Source organism: Erithacus rubecula (genome assembly GCF_903797595.1).
Source record: "Erithacus rubecula genome assembly, chromosome: 3".
NCBI lineage: Eukaryota > Metazoa > Chordata > Aves > Passeriformes > Muscicapidae > Erithacus > Erithacus rubecula.
In genome coordinates, this window is record NC_136689.1 from 40838144 (window position 1) to 40850109 (window position 11966).

An 11966-nucleotide genomic window follows, 5' to 3' on the forward strand; every position below is an offset into this window, starting at 1 on the left:
CGGGCATACTGTGCGTGTCTACCGAGGGGCTGCGTTCCCCACTGTTTTCCTACCGGGCATTGGAGAGGCGGCGAAGGCCCCGTGCCAGCACACAGCTGACAAGTAACGCAGGAGAGAGAGCAAAACACGAACTAAAGCGTCAGCTCCCCCCCCCAGACAGATCTTGGGCCAACTGGCTCAGCGAGGCCTGCAAAGAGGGCAGCAGGGCTAGCCAGCACTAGGTGTTCCAGGTACTAATGCTTGTTTTTACATCTAAGAAGCAAATTAGGAGTTCTGGATGCAAAATTAAGTACTATCTGTCCCTAAGGTGATTCCAAGTAGAATACCTATTGTGATTGTCATTTTCAAGTGTTTGGAAAGACTTAAGTGCAGCTATGACTACAGGGAGGAGAATGCTGGGATGTGCTTATTTTAGACAGCATTTGGCCCCATAATATTGTTTGTGTTGCTGTCAGTTGGATAAGAACTGCATTTGTATTAAGCAATCAACAAACCTTAATTGAAACAAAGCAACAAAATGCAGCAAGTGGAAGGAGTGGCGAGAAGATTTTGTCCTGCATTTCTTCTGAATTTTGTCACTGAGCTCTAAAGCTGTTTTTAGAAAAACAAATGGAATGATGATTACTGTTTCTTTTGGTTTCTGAAATCCTTTGATAAAAGGTATAAGGTGAATTTGGTAACAGCTGAAGTAATTCTCAGCTAAAACCATTCTGCAATTTAACAACAGCGATTGTTGAGATTACACAATCTCAGCTAAAGTTTGTTTGGCTGTGTCACAATGGTTTGGCAATATGATATTTTTCTCAGGAGAGTGCATTTATTTTTATTATTGCTCTGAAAGATTTTATTTATGAGAAAAGTGACTATCAGTGTGTATACTTCTACAAGTATATGATCACTGGCAAAGGTTTGCAACAGTGGCTGCTAGAATTTGCAAACAGACTGAAATAATAACTTTGAATGCTATGATTTTATTTCTTCTTAATTGCAATAGAATAGTAAGTTTAAAACCTCATAAGTGAGATTTACATCCTACTCATGGAATATGTAAGTGTTCAGACACAATTATCTCTGTGATTTTAATTCAGTGGTGCTCACCCGAACAGTAATTGGTTACACTTGTTTAAGAGTATAATTGTACAAGCAACCCACTTCCACTTAGCAGTCCTTCTTCCTCTTACTGAGGAATGACTCAGTTTCTTCAGAGCTGATTTGATTATGTGGATAAATCAGCTGTATTTCTGTACATGAAGAAATGACTCTGATAATGCTGGTAGAAGAAAGAGTTGTGCATCACTTGGCTAATGTTGCAGTGGAGTGTCAATGAATGAAGCACACCTGTATTGTAATGAGAAGCAAATAGTTCAGATTCATTTTTCCAATTTTGTATTTCAGAAAAATTTCTGAACACTGAAAAGGCCTCAAAGGGAATGGTCCCTGTTACTGTTTAATCTCACTTTTCTGTGCTGATGTTTAGTGGGGCTTGTATCTGGCCCTCACTATTGAATTAGTTTAGTGCCATTCTATTTAATAAGTGGTATTTAATAAGGTTACCCATGAGTAATAAGCTACTTCTCCAACTGCCTCAGTTGCAGTTTGCAGCTTGCTGAAATCAGTCCGAGCAACAAAGTGCAGAAGGGGTTGACCTGGCCAAGTATTACAGACTAAGACTGTTAAAACATGTTTATATGAAAGTAAAGTAATTTATTATGCCTGCTCTTATTTTGACATTTTGTAGGGCCTCAGAATAGCAGGGAGAAAGCAGAATAAAACTGATTGGTTTCTGCAAATGAACCTGTTTGTGATTGCAGGAGGACCTTGGAGCTGCTGTAGAATGCCCCTGGGATCTCCTGTCCGTGCATTGCTGTCACTGGAGGTCTGACTGCCTGTGCTGTGCTCCTTCAGGAGAGAAGGCTGTTTGTCAGTAGCCTCAGGGCCTGGAGGTGCAGGAATTGGAATTAGCTGTGGCTAAGCCTAAGCAGAAGCCCAAATAGCACTGGAATACTGAAGATATAAATGAGGAACTCTGCCCAGGGCCCTGCTGTCTGTGTTTCCCTGGGTAGGGCTCTTTGTTTTACTGAGGTGTGGCAAGAATCCTGACATTAGCTGAGCTTCTGCCTGGTTCTGGACCTCAGTACTATGGCAGCAGGATGTTTCAGCCCTGGTTCAGTCATTGAAACAAAAAGTCATAACTGTGTCAGTTTTCAGTGGAATCTGGGAACCCATACTGCTGGGTCCTCTCAGACCCCAGTTGTCTACACTGCCACGGCAGCTCTGGGCAGCTTGCTCAAATTCTGGTCTGTCCTACTGCTTTGTGGACTCTGTCTTAGTGCTCCCTGCCAAGCTGGAGGGGCAGTTTGAGACCAGTGGCAACATGCTTGTTGTGTTCCTAGTGTGTCTGCTACATGTTATCCTGTTTCCTAGAGGACATGGGCATAGGCAGTGTTTTAAATGAGTATAGGTTGACTTCACCATGATGGGTGTGATGAGAGTAAAGGGCAGAGCAGTCCTGACTGAGCTGCTGGTCACACTGTCTCAGAGTGGGTTTGCTTTCATAGCCTCTATCTGCCATATAGGCAACATTTGGAAAACGTGTCCATGGCAGTGGCAGTAGGAAATTGAGTAACTATGTGCAAGAGTCAGCTACCAGAAGGCCAGCAGAAGTTTAAGGGTTCAAGGAGCAAGTGAACTGCACAGAGGGGTGTCTAGATACATATTTATTAATATATCAGTATATTCAGCAGCTGAGGCTGTGACAGGCTGTGTTGCTAGGCAAAACTTCCATCTTGTCGTGCTTGGCTATTCCAGAGTTCATGACTCACATGTGACTAACCTAAAATTCCCTCCTAGACACAGGAGTGGCTGGGGAGAGACAAGCTCTCATGTTTTCAGGTGGGTGAAAGGGTGCTCCCACGGAGGGTGCTGTAACTGTGTCTGTCTGGCTCATACATGGTCCCTGTGAAGAACTCATGATGATGAGACATTTACTGCATGAGACAGGGCGTGCAATTTAAGCAATGTCCCTGTGCCACAACCTTCTTGTTTCTTCTCCCTCACCTGTGAATGTGAATACCTACATGAACACAAGGCTGGAGGCAATTGAGCCTTCCAGATTTTCTGGAGAAATCTACACAGAGCAATAAGGCTATTCTAGTTTTGATTGCAGCCAGAAAGAAGCAAGTAGCTGAAAAGGTTAGGGAAAGCATTAGTTGAGACTGTACATGACCTGGCAGAGTGATGAGAGATTAGTGATCTGCAGGACTAGAACATGGAGTATGATCAACATGAACCCCACAGGAGTCAGGAAGACAGTTTTCAATGAACTTGGAGGAACCAGCTCAGTTAAACCACTCAAACTGAAGAGACAAACCTACAGGAAAGGAGAAAGTAAGTTAGCTTTTTTGGTTGTTAGGGCTGAGAATAAAAGTACAGCAGAAGCATGTGAGAGCAAAATCAGAAAGACGAGCATGACGTGAAATGCAATTAGCAAGTGAAATAAAACCCCCACATCACTCCAGAAGCTCATTAATTGTGTGAAATAGAAAGTGTGCTCTAATTGAAAAGTGAGAATACTAAAAGGTGTCAGGAATGCAGTACCTTCTAGATGTCACTAAGGTAGTAAAATAGGGGAGTGAGTGCACTAGCAAGGTGCATTTTCAGTTAAGGAAGGGTAGAATGTTGAAGCCACATATTTTCAAATTGACCTGAATTCTCTCTTTAACTATGTCCTAGAGTATTTAAAGCTCTCACTAACATAATCCCAGTGTCAGTAATCAACATATTTGAGTAATTTGAGTGTCATATTTGAGTGTCAGTAATCAACATAAGTTATGAGTACTGGGTAGGATACAGGGAGGCTGTAAAGTGACAAGCCTAGTGGACAGAGGAAGAAGAAGAAAAGGTATAACATTATTAAGAAAATAAATTTTTCTAGAAAAATGTGAAAAATATATTTGTACATTCCTGACAAATAACATAGGAATGAGTAACTGGCAACAAGAACTCACACCTCAAAAATCTGATTGCCTTTACAACAACATGACATACTTTATGAATATAGAGGAGCTCTAGATTCAATATGTCTTGATTTTCAGGGAACTTTTTATGTGCTTACCATATGGAATGTGTGGTCCATGTTGGTCTGCAGCTAGGTGTGTGCAACACTTGTTGGAAAACCAGAGTTACAGAGTGGTTTTCCATCAAAATGGAATTGTGTATCAAGTTGGACTGCACAAATTCAGAATCTGGTGACATGGATGCGTGCTCATAAAAGAGTTTATTGAGAGTTGTTTATTGAATTCACATATATATCAGGCTGGGAGGGAGCAGGTATGCTGGAGGGCAGGAACAAAAAAAAAAATCTTCAGTTAGAAATATGAAAAAAATGGAAAGTTATTCAGCCAAAACAGATGCAGCCATGGACAGGAATAATCAGCTGGTAGGGCAAACTGATTAGGCAGAAATTGTGTACATCAGTAACTTGGGCTTTGTGTGGTCATAGACTGGGTGTGAGTCAACCATGGTTTGTTATTGCCAAAAAAAAAAGGTAAGTGTTCTGGTAGGATGTATTATGAGGATTAGAGTTTGCAAGACCTGGCAGGAATTCTGCTTTGCTTAACAGTTGTAAAGCTAGTTTTGAATGCTGCACGTGAAAAATTATGTGGACCACCTAAAGAGCAACCAGAATGTCAAGGGACCTAGAGGAAATAGCAAATTATTTCAGATTAGTTAATTAGGGAAGAGTAAGAGTAGGAGAATGACAGAAGTCCACAAGTATATGGGAAGTTATTGATGAGATGGGAATAACTTCTTTTCTATGTCCACTGGGAGCAGGAATTGCAACCAGGATAGTTTAGGTTAGACATTAGGAAAAATGTTTTTGAAGGGTAGAGTACTGGAAAAAAGTTGCCAGTGGTATGATCATAGTCTGTCACTTTAAGAACAGGCCATGTGCATCTCCTTCATAATCAGAAATTTAGTAGGTGTAAGTGAGGCTGGTAATATGACTTTCTGAGGACAGTTCAACCCTCTGTTTTGATTGTTTTTAATGTCATAGAATCATAGAGTCACAGAAGGGTTTGGGGTGCAAGAGAGCTTTAGAGGTTGTCTAGTCCAATGCCACTGCAGTGAGCAGGGACACCTTCCACTAGACCAGGTTACTCAAAGCCATATCAACCTCAACTTGAGCACCCCTAGAGATGGGGTATCCTCAGTTTATCTCAGCAACCTGTTCAGTACCTCACTACTGTCATCACAAGCGAGTTCATGCTTATATCAAATATAAATCTTGTGTTCTAGAGTTTGAAAATGTTGCCCCTTTTCCTATCACTACAGGATTTGGTAAGAAGTGGATCCTGTCCGCCAGTACACCCATTGTCCTGTCTCATAGCCTGGAGCCCATGCCACTCCATTTGATACTAGTGAAAGGTTTCAAACCAAAAGATCCTCCTCACAATCCTGCTTCTAGTTAAATTAATTTACCTATGAAACACAGTGCAACTTCTCTGGTGTAATCTTGATCTAATCTTCACCTTGTTGGTTGCAAATAAAAACTTTTGCAATGTTTTGGAGTTTTCTTTGTATGTAAAACCACAGTTCTCTTTTTTTTTTTTTTTTTTTTTTAATCCCTAAAGCATATGTTGTAATACTCAACTGGTCAACAATCTCTAAGCATCTGCCATGAGTAAACATGCTAAGCCTCCTATGGGTATTGTACTTGGTATCTGGTAAACTCTGAACTTGAGAATTTCCAGTCATTTCTCTTGTGAAATAGGTTCATATTGCAGGCTTTTTTTGTTGAAAATATTATTTTGATACCTCTGTACTTGAAATACAGTGTTTTCAATCAGATTAATCAAAACAGCTCAGAGTATTTCATCCCTCTTAGGTTCCAGTTCTTCATGTGTATAACATGAGTAAAGAATAATTACCTTTACTAGTAAAATCTGCTTCTGTGTGTGTGTGAAGAGAACACTGAAAGCAACAGTCAGTCGACATGTTTTATTATAATTGTTGTTTCTTCTTTTGAGAGAAAATATCCCTTTTTTATTGTTCTCTTTTGATAATAAAGTATTATGGCTCAATAAGGCAAATAAAGAAATAGTTGATATTTTTACTCATTCTAGCTCGTAGAAAATGGCAGTAATAAGTAGTACTGGAATGGAAAATATTTTTCTCCTTGGAGTTCAGCCTTTTCAACATAAAGATCACTTTTGTAAGGCAATGTCAAGATGAGTAACTGCTTAAGTTCAGTTTAAAGTACTTTTCCCCCTTATTTTGTAGCCTCTGTTGCTGGCAGATTCAGCCTTATGAGTTTTTTGGGTTGTTTTTGAGTTTTTTTAGTTAGGGAATGCCATGACAGAGAACCCAGTTATGTCTATAGTGCACTGTTTTGATTTACAAAAAATGTTCACAAAGTCTTATTTCCCTGGAAATAGAAAGAATCAAGCTACATAAAGCATAATGTCTGTTATGAGTTTCTTTTTTTGGCTTCTGTTGGAGGCATGTAACTGCTGCTTGTCTTGCTCTCCATGGTTTTTTTCCTGTTTGTTTAACTGGGTGCTGATGACAGACAGATGTGCACTGTCTTTCCTAAATATACTCAACCTTTGCATTCACATTCAAACCACAGTGCTATCCTTTATACCACATATCTTAGCTCCCACCCCAGACTTGCCATGTTTGTCTGGGTTTCAGCCAGTATTTTTTGCTATATCAGTTGCTGATAAATAAAGGCAAATTTAGCATCATTAGATAATCATGTTCTGCCCACTATTTTCGGCAGTGCCCACAGAGCAAAATCAATGGCTACTCCCAGAGACAGCAAATCTACAGGACTAATTTATATTAAATGTGAAATTGTATTTCTGTAATCATAATGTTCAAATTGCTGCAGTATATAGCAGCATATATACTGCATTTGTTTGTTAGTTTTCTAACCTTCTGAATGAAAATAAGCTGTCATTTCTGAGAGAAATATACTTTCTCCTACTGGTATTTCCCACAGGACCTCAGGAGAAGGCTGGCTTTGAAACTGCTGCCTCCCACAGCAGCAGAATGCTGCTGAACTATTGCTGTGGGAAGCAAGCACCCCCAGAGCACAGCTTCTGCTGAGGCTTGAGCTAAGTAATAGGAAGGGACAAGTGGCTCTGCTGCTCATGAGTCAACCCTTTCCTGGATACTGTGAGTTTCCATGTTCTTCCTAATTTAGCTCTACCTTTGTGTTGGGTAGGGAGTGCCCGTGGAGTTCAGACCTTATCCAAAGGTGAGAAAATCTGCAGTTTAACAATGGAAGAAAAGCTCTCGTGAGTGGCAAAGCTGGTGCATCTGAAGTGGCAGAAACTCCCTTATTACAAAAAATGCCATCCATGAGTGTCCAAGGATTTAACAAGGCAGTCTCTGAAATGGAGTAAAAATTCTTCAGGGACAAAGAGAGTACAATTTTTTAAATTTTTTTTTTAAATAAGTTGTGGAACAGAGTGATTCGCTTAGCATTATCACATCAGGGGCTCAAGACAGCTAGCTGTCACACCTCCAGGTAAGCTCCTTGGTGAGCAAGTTCTTCAGCTGAACTGACTAGGCTCAGGTGAGATGCCAACAGCAGCTGTGGTCACACCTTTTCATTAAGTCGTGTGCGATTCTGTGTAATGGAGGAAAACTCTGTCACCGACCTAATTACACTGAAAAGCAAACTACAGTGGCTGTCTGCAAGACTCTGTAATGTCAGTAAAAGTTTTACCATTGTATTTCTGTACCAGCTTAACATATCATAACTTCAGTCTGCTTGTGCAGAGACCCAATGAACTAGAGCTCTTATCAAGCTTTGGCTAAAACTGACCAAAAGTAAAATACTGTACCAAAATCTGCTCTGAGTTATCTTACGTTTCACATGTATTCAACTCAGCTAACTATCATGGAATTTCTTTTCAATTGCACAGTTGCAACCAAGTGCACATCTTTTGTCTCATGTCTCCCAGCTTCAGAAATCTCTTCATTTCTTTTTTCTTTACGTTATTTCACTAAAGCTTCTTTATCTTTTCTGCTGAATGTACATTTGATTACTAAATTTAGTGCTTCTCTTCACGACCTATTTCTTTTGAGTCTTAGAGTTGTTGCTTGGATACGCTTTTCTACATGAGACGGTTTCATCTTACCTTTTTTTCCTTTGGGCAATACAAATAGATTGTAATTGAATATTTTTCAGGTTTTTAAATGTAGTAGTCAGTTTGCCTGGCACCTTGGTTTCAGCAGAACTTTTGTCTTTGCAGATCTCTGGGTTTAGGTATAGTGTACCCTGTGTAACATCAAACAGCTTACTATTGCATTTCTTAAGAGTTCTTAAGAGTCAGTTACAAAAATGGCACAATTATGCTAAGTAAAGGCCAATCACTGTGTAACTTATGAGAATACTAATATTTAGAGATACAGATTCAATTTCATTTTTGTAGTGCTGTGGCTGCAAGTTATTTCCTGGAACACCTTACATGAATTCTTCTGTTTTAATCATGGGATAGGGAAAGAAAGTGTAGAGAAGGAATAAATAAAACATTTTAATTGTGACTGAAGTATCCTTACCCCTGTACAGAGTTTTGCTTATGCCATTTTGAAAAAGGTATAGTAGCCTAGAGCAAGAAGAAGTTGAAGGAAGGGTGGCAGAAACTTTCAGAGTTAAAGAATAACTACTGTGTTATTCTCTCATGTGTGGAGAAGTTAAACAGTTTAAAATTATTGGTCTAGAAGAGTGGTGGTGGAAAGTAGTACAAGAAAAATCTTTAAAGCAATGGATGTGTGGAAAGGTAAAAAAGAAGCAAGCATTCACAAAACTTCACAATAGAAGAATTAGGAGCATTCTGTGAATCATGGTATAGATGAAAAATATCATCTGGAAGTACTTTTTCATGTGATAGAAATAGTGGAATGTGGTGCTGTTGAAGACTGAGGAGACAGAACTGTAGATAAAGGAGTATGCAATGGGAGGTGTCTCTTGACTGGCATTGAAGACAGTGGCCAGAGACAAATTGCATCTTAATCCTTTGGCCACTGATTGCTGGAAGCCTAAGAAAACAACAAGAAGGTTCACAGCATGTTGCTAGATTTTTGTATGGCTTTTATTACGGTTTATATAATGTATAAATGTATATAATATCTGGCCTATGCTGCTGCATCTCCACCACTACTTGTAACTATGCTAATTGGATTAAACATAGCACACACCTCTGTATGCTACAGGCAGCATTTTGTTGTGTAGAGCATTTGGTTGTGAAAAGAAATTCCGAGGAGAAAGGGGAAACTTTTGAAGTTTACTCTTATCAAGACGTTTCAAGTGCTTACTGGTGTGTGGCTAAGTAATCATACTGATGTGTTTATTTAATACTGTATATTTTCTTTGTGGGCACACCCAAAGTTTGATTATGGTTTGTGCTGCTGGAGAAATAATAGAAAGGTATATGTACGAAGGTGTTACTGTAGGCTGTGCAAAAGAAAAAAATAATGCTTATGCTTGCTAATCAAAATGAGAAAAATGCATGCAGTCATGTCCTTGATGGGTAACTTCTTGTGTAGAGAGCTTTTGGCTTTTGAGGCTGATGCAGAAAACTCATCTCTTGAGAAGACAGATAAAATGCCCACCTAGCTAGAGAAGCAAAGACCTAAATAAGGTGCCTAAACACATCTGTCTAGTGCCATTTTCACTGCTGTGTGGTGTACTCCCACTGGTGCTTCAGCACAGTGCAGGGCTGTCTGCAGTCCTGAGGTGTCTCTGCCAGCTCTCTGCAGAAACCTTTGATACCCAAGGGTGTGTCAAGTGGCAGTAGATCATGCTGATAATCTCTGTGAGTGGCAGTTGAAAGGTCACCCGGGGAGCTTCAGCTGACACTCCAGCTAACAGCAGTGTGGAGGAACCTCTCTGGGGAACCAATTCCTCACCTAGATGTGTCACAGCACTGATGTGCAGCCCTGAAAATACAAACATTTGTACTTCAGTTACATGGGCTGGACTTAGTGGAGTCAAGACAAATAAATCATATTAAAAAATGTGTGTGAGTTATGTAAGAAAGGACTCCACACTGTATAAAGTACAGTAGTGGATACATTATTGGGATTCAATTTTTATTTGATTTTGGTGTCTAGTACGGAAGAAGCTTTAGTAAAGGTCAGTTAAAGGTGTCTGGTCTTTTAAGGAAATATCATTTTTTAAAAAAAATTCTCCTTATTCATATATGTTCAAACGATGTTGAATTTGTCCTATACCAAACATGTACATTTAAAATAACAAATATATAGCTTTTGAAATTAAATCTCCTCAATTTGATGAAGTACACTTGTTGCCTTCTCTATCCCTCAGAAAATGGAATGATGTCATAATGAATAAAACAATAATTAAATGTAATCATCCCATGACAAACAAATAAAAAAATTAATAAAACAATTGTGGATCTACATAGCATAATCAAGGGAGATAGTAATGTATAAATCTGCAAAATGGCCATAAAATAATTTAAATTATATTGTGCAAATAATATTACATCTTACCGTAAAAGCTCTGCATTTTTTATATCAATGTTAACATTTTTGGGAAACTCAAGCATACTGTTTTTCTTCATATTTATCATACAACATTACTTTGGTCATACAACAAAGTCCCATGAGTGTATTGAGGTCTCCTGACAGACCATTTAACTAAATTTGGCACAAATACTATCCATTGAAGGGAAAGCACCTTTCACCTTTGAATTTAAGGTCCTCCTTTAAAAAGTCAGAAAAGGATGTGTATTTGATTTCTTTGCTAATGATCAAGGAAAAAATCCAATATATCTGGTAACTCAGCATTGCTTATTAACACGGGCCTACACAAAGGATAGGCAAAATCCAAGTACATTCCCAAACTGTCTTTCTTTTGGCTAGTTGATGCTGATATCTATAGTACGCCAGCATGCTAGTTCAGTGCTGCCAAGTGGATCATCACCTTCAGCACAGGACACTGTTACTGACACCATTTAATATTGCCAGTACCCATCTTAATTCTGCCATCTACCCATCTCCCTGCTTCTAAGAATGTTAAATGCCCAAAATGTTTTGGATCACATGTTTTAGATGTCTCAAACCTAGGTTAGTGTGAGTTTCAATCTCTGAATTGGTGAAGCTCTGCAGCCGCACACATTCTCACAGAGTACACAAACATATTAAGCTGCAACTGGTCCAGAACAGCCTGTTCTACCAGTAGTTGCACAGATCCATATTTCCAGACATACAAAGGTCCTCAATTCTGCTGGTCCTGCCTATCTGATGTGTGGAAAACCATCTCTCTGAATATATCGTTAAATACCACTAAGGGCAGCTTTTCAGTTCTTACCATCAGTCCTTTATAAGTGCATGGGTCGGTGCCTGAGGGATTGCATGTATTACTTGTGCGCCTACACTGGCATGATGGACACCTGAAACCACCTCACTTAGTCTGGAGGTGGGATTTCAGTTCAGACAAGCTGGTTCAGCTGGGGACAGAACCAGCCTGGCTTCTTACTCTTACTTCTGTTAGCAAGATGTCAGCTTCAGAGTGACAGCATAAATGGGTGCTGACAGTCACTCAGTATTTCCCAGCATTTCCAGGGTGTCCAGAAGAGCAGTCAGTTCTCTCACAGTCAAGTGAGAAAGAACCATGCTGTTGCAGGTGTGGATTTCATAAAGCAATGGATGAATCCTCCCACACCTCCACACTCTCCTTCACCAGGTTGTTCCCTGCTGTAGTCCAGGGAACTGGTGCTATTAGTGTAGCACTGGAGCTTCTCTCAGAGCCACCAGTCCCAAGCTCTGGGAAGAAGCTGTGGCTGTCTCTAAGGTACATCTCTGCCTGCACTGCTGGTCCACCCTGTTGTGTGTGCCCGCCCCCGGGCCCTGCCTACCTGATGTGCCTCCAGGGCAGGGTGTACTTGTCACACAGCTCAGTGTGGCCAGGGTGGCAATACAAGGCC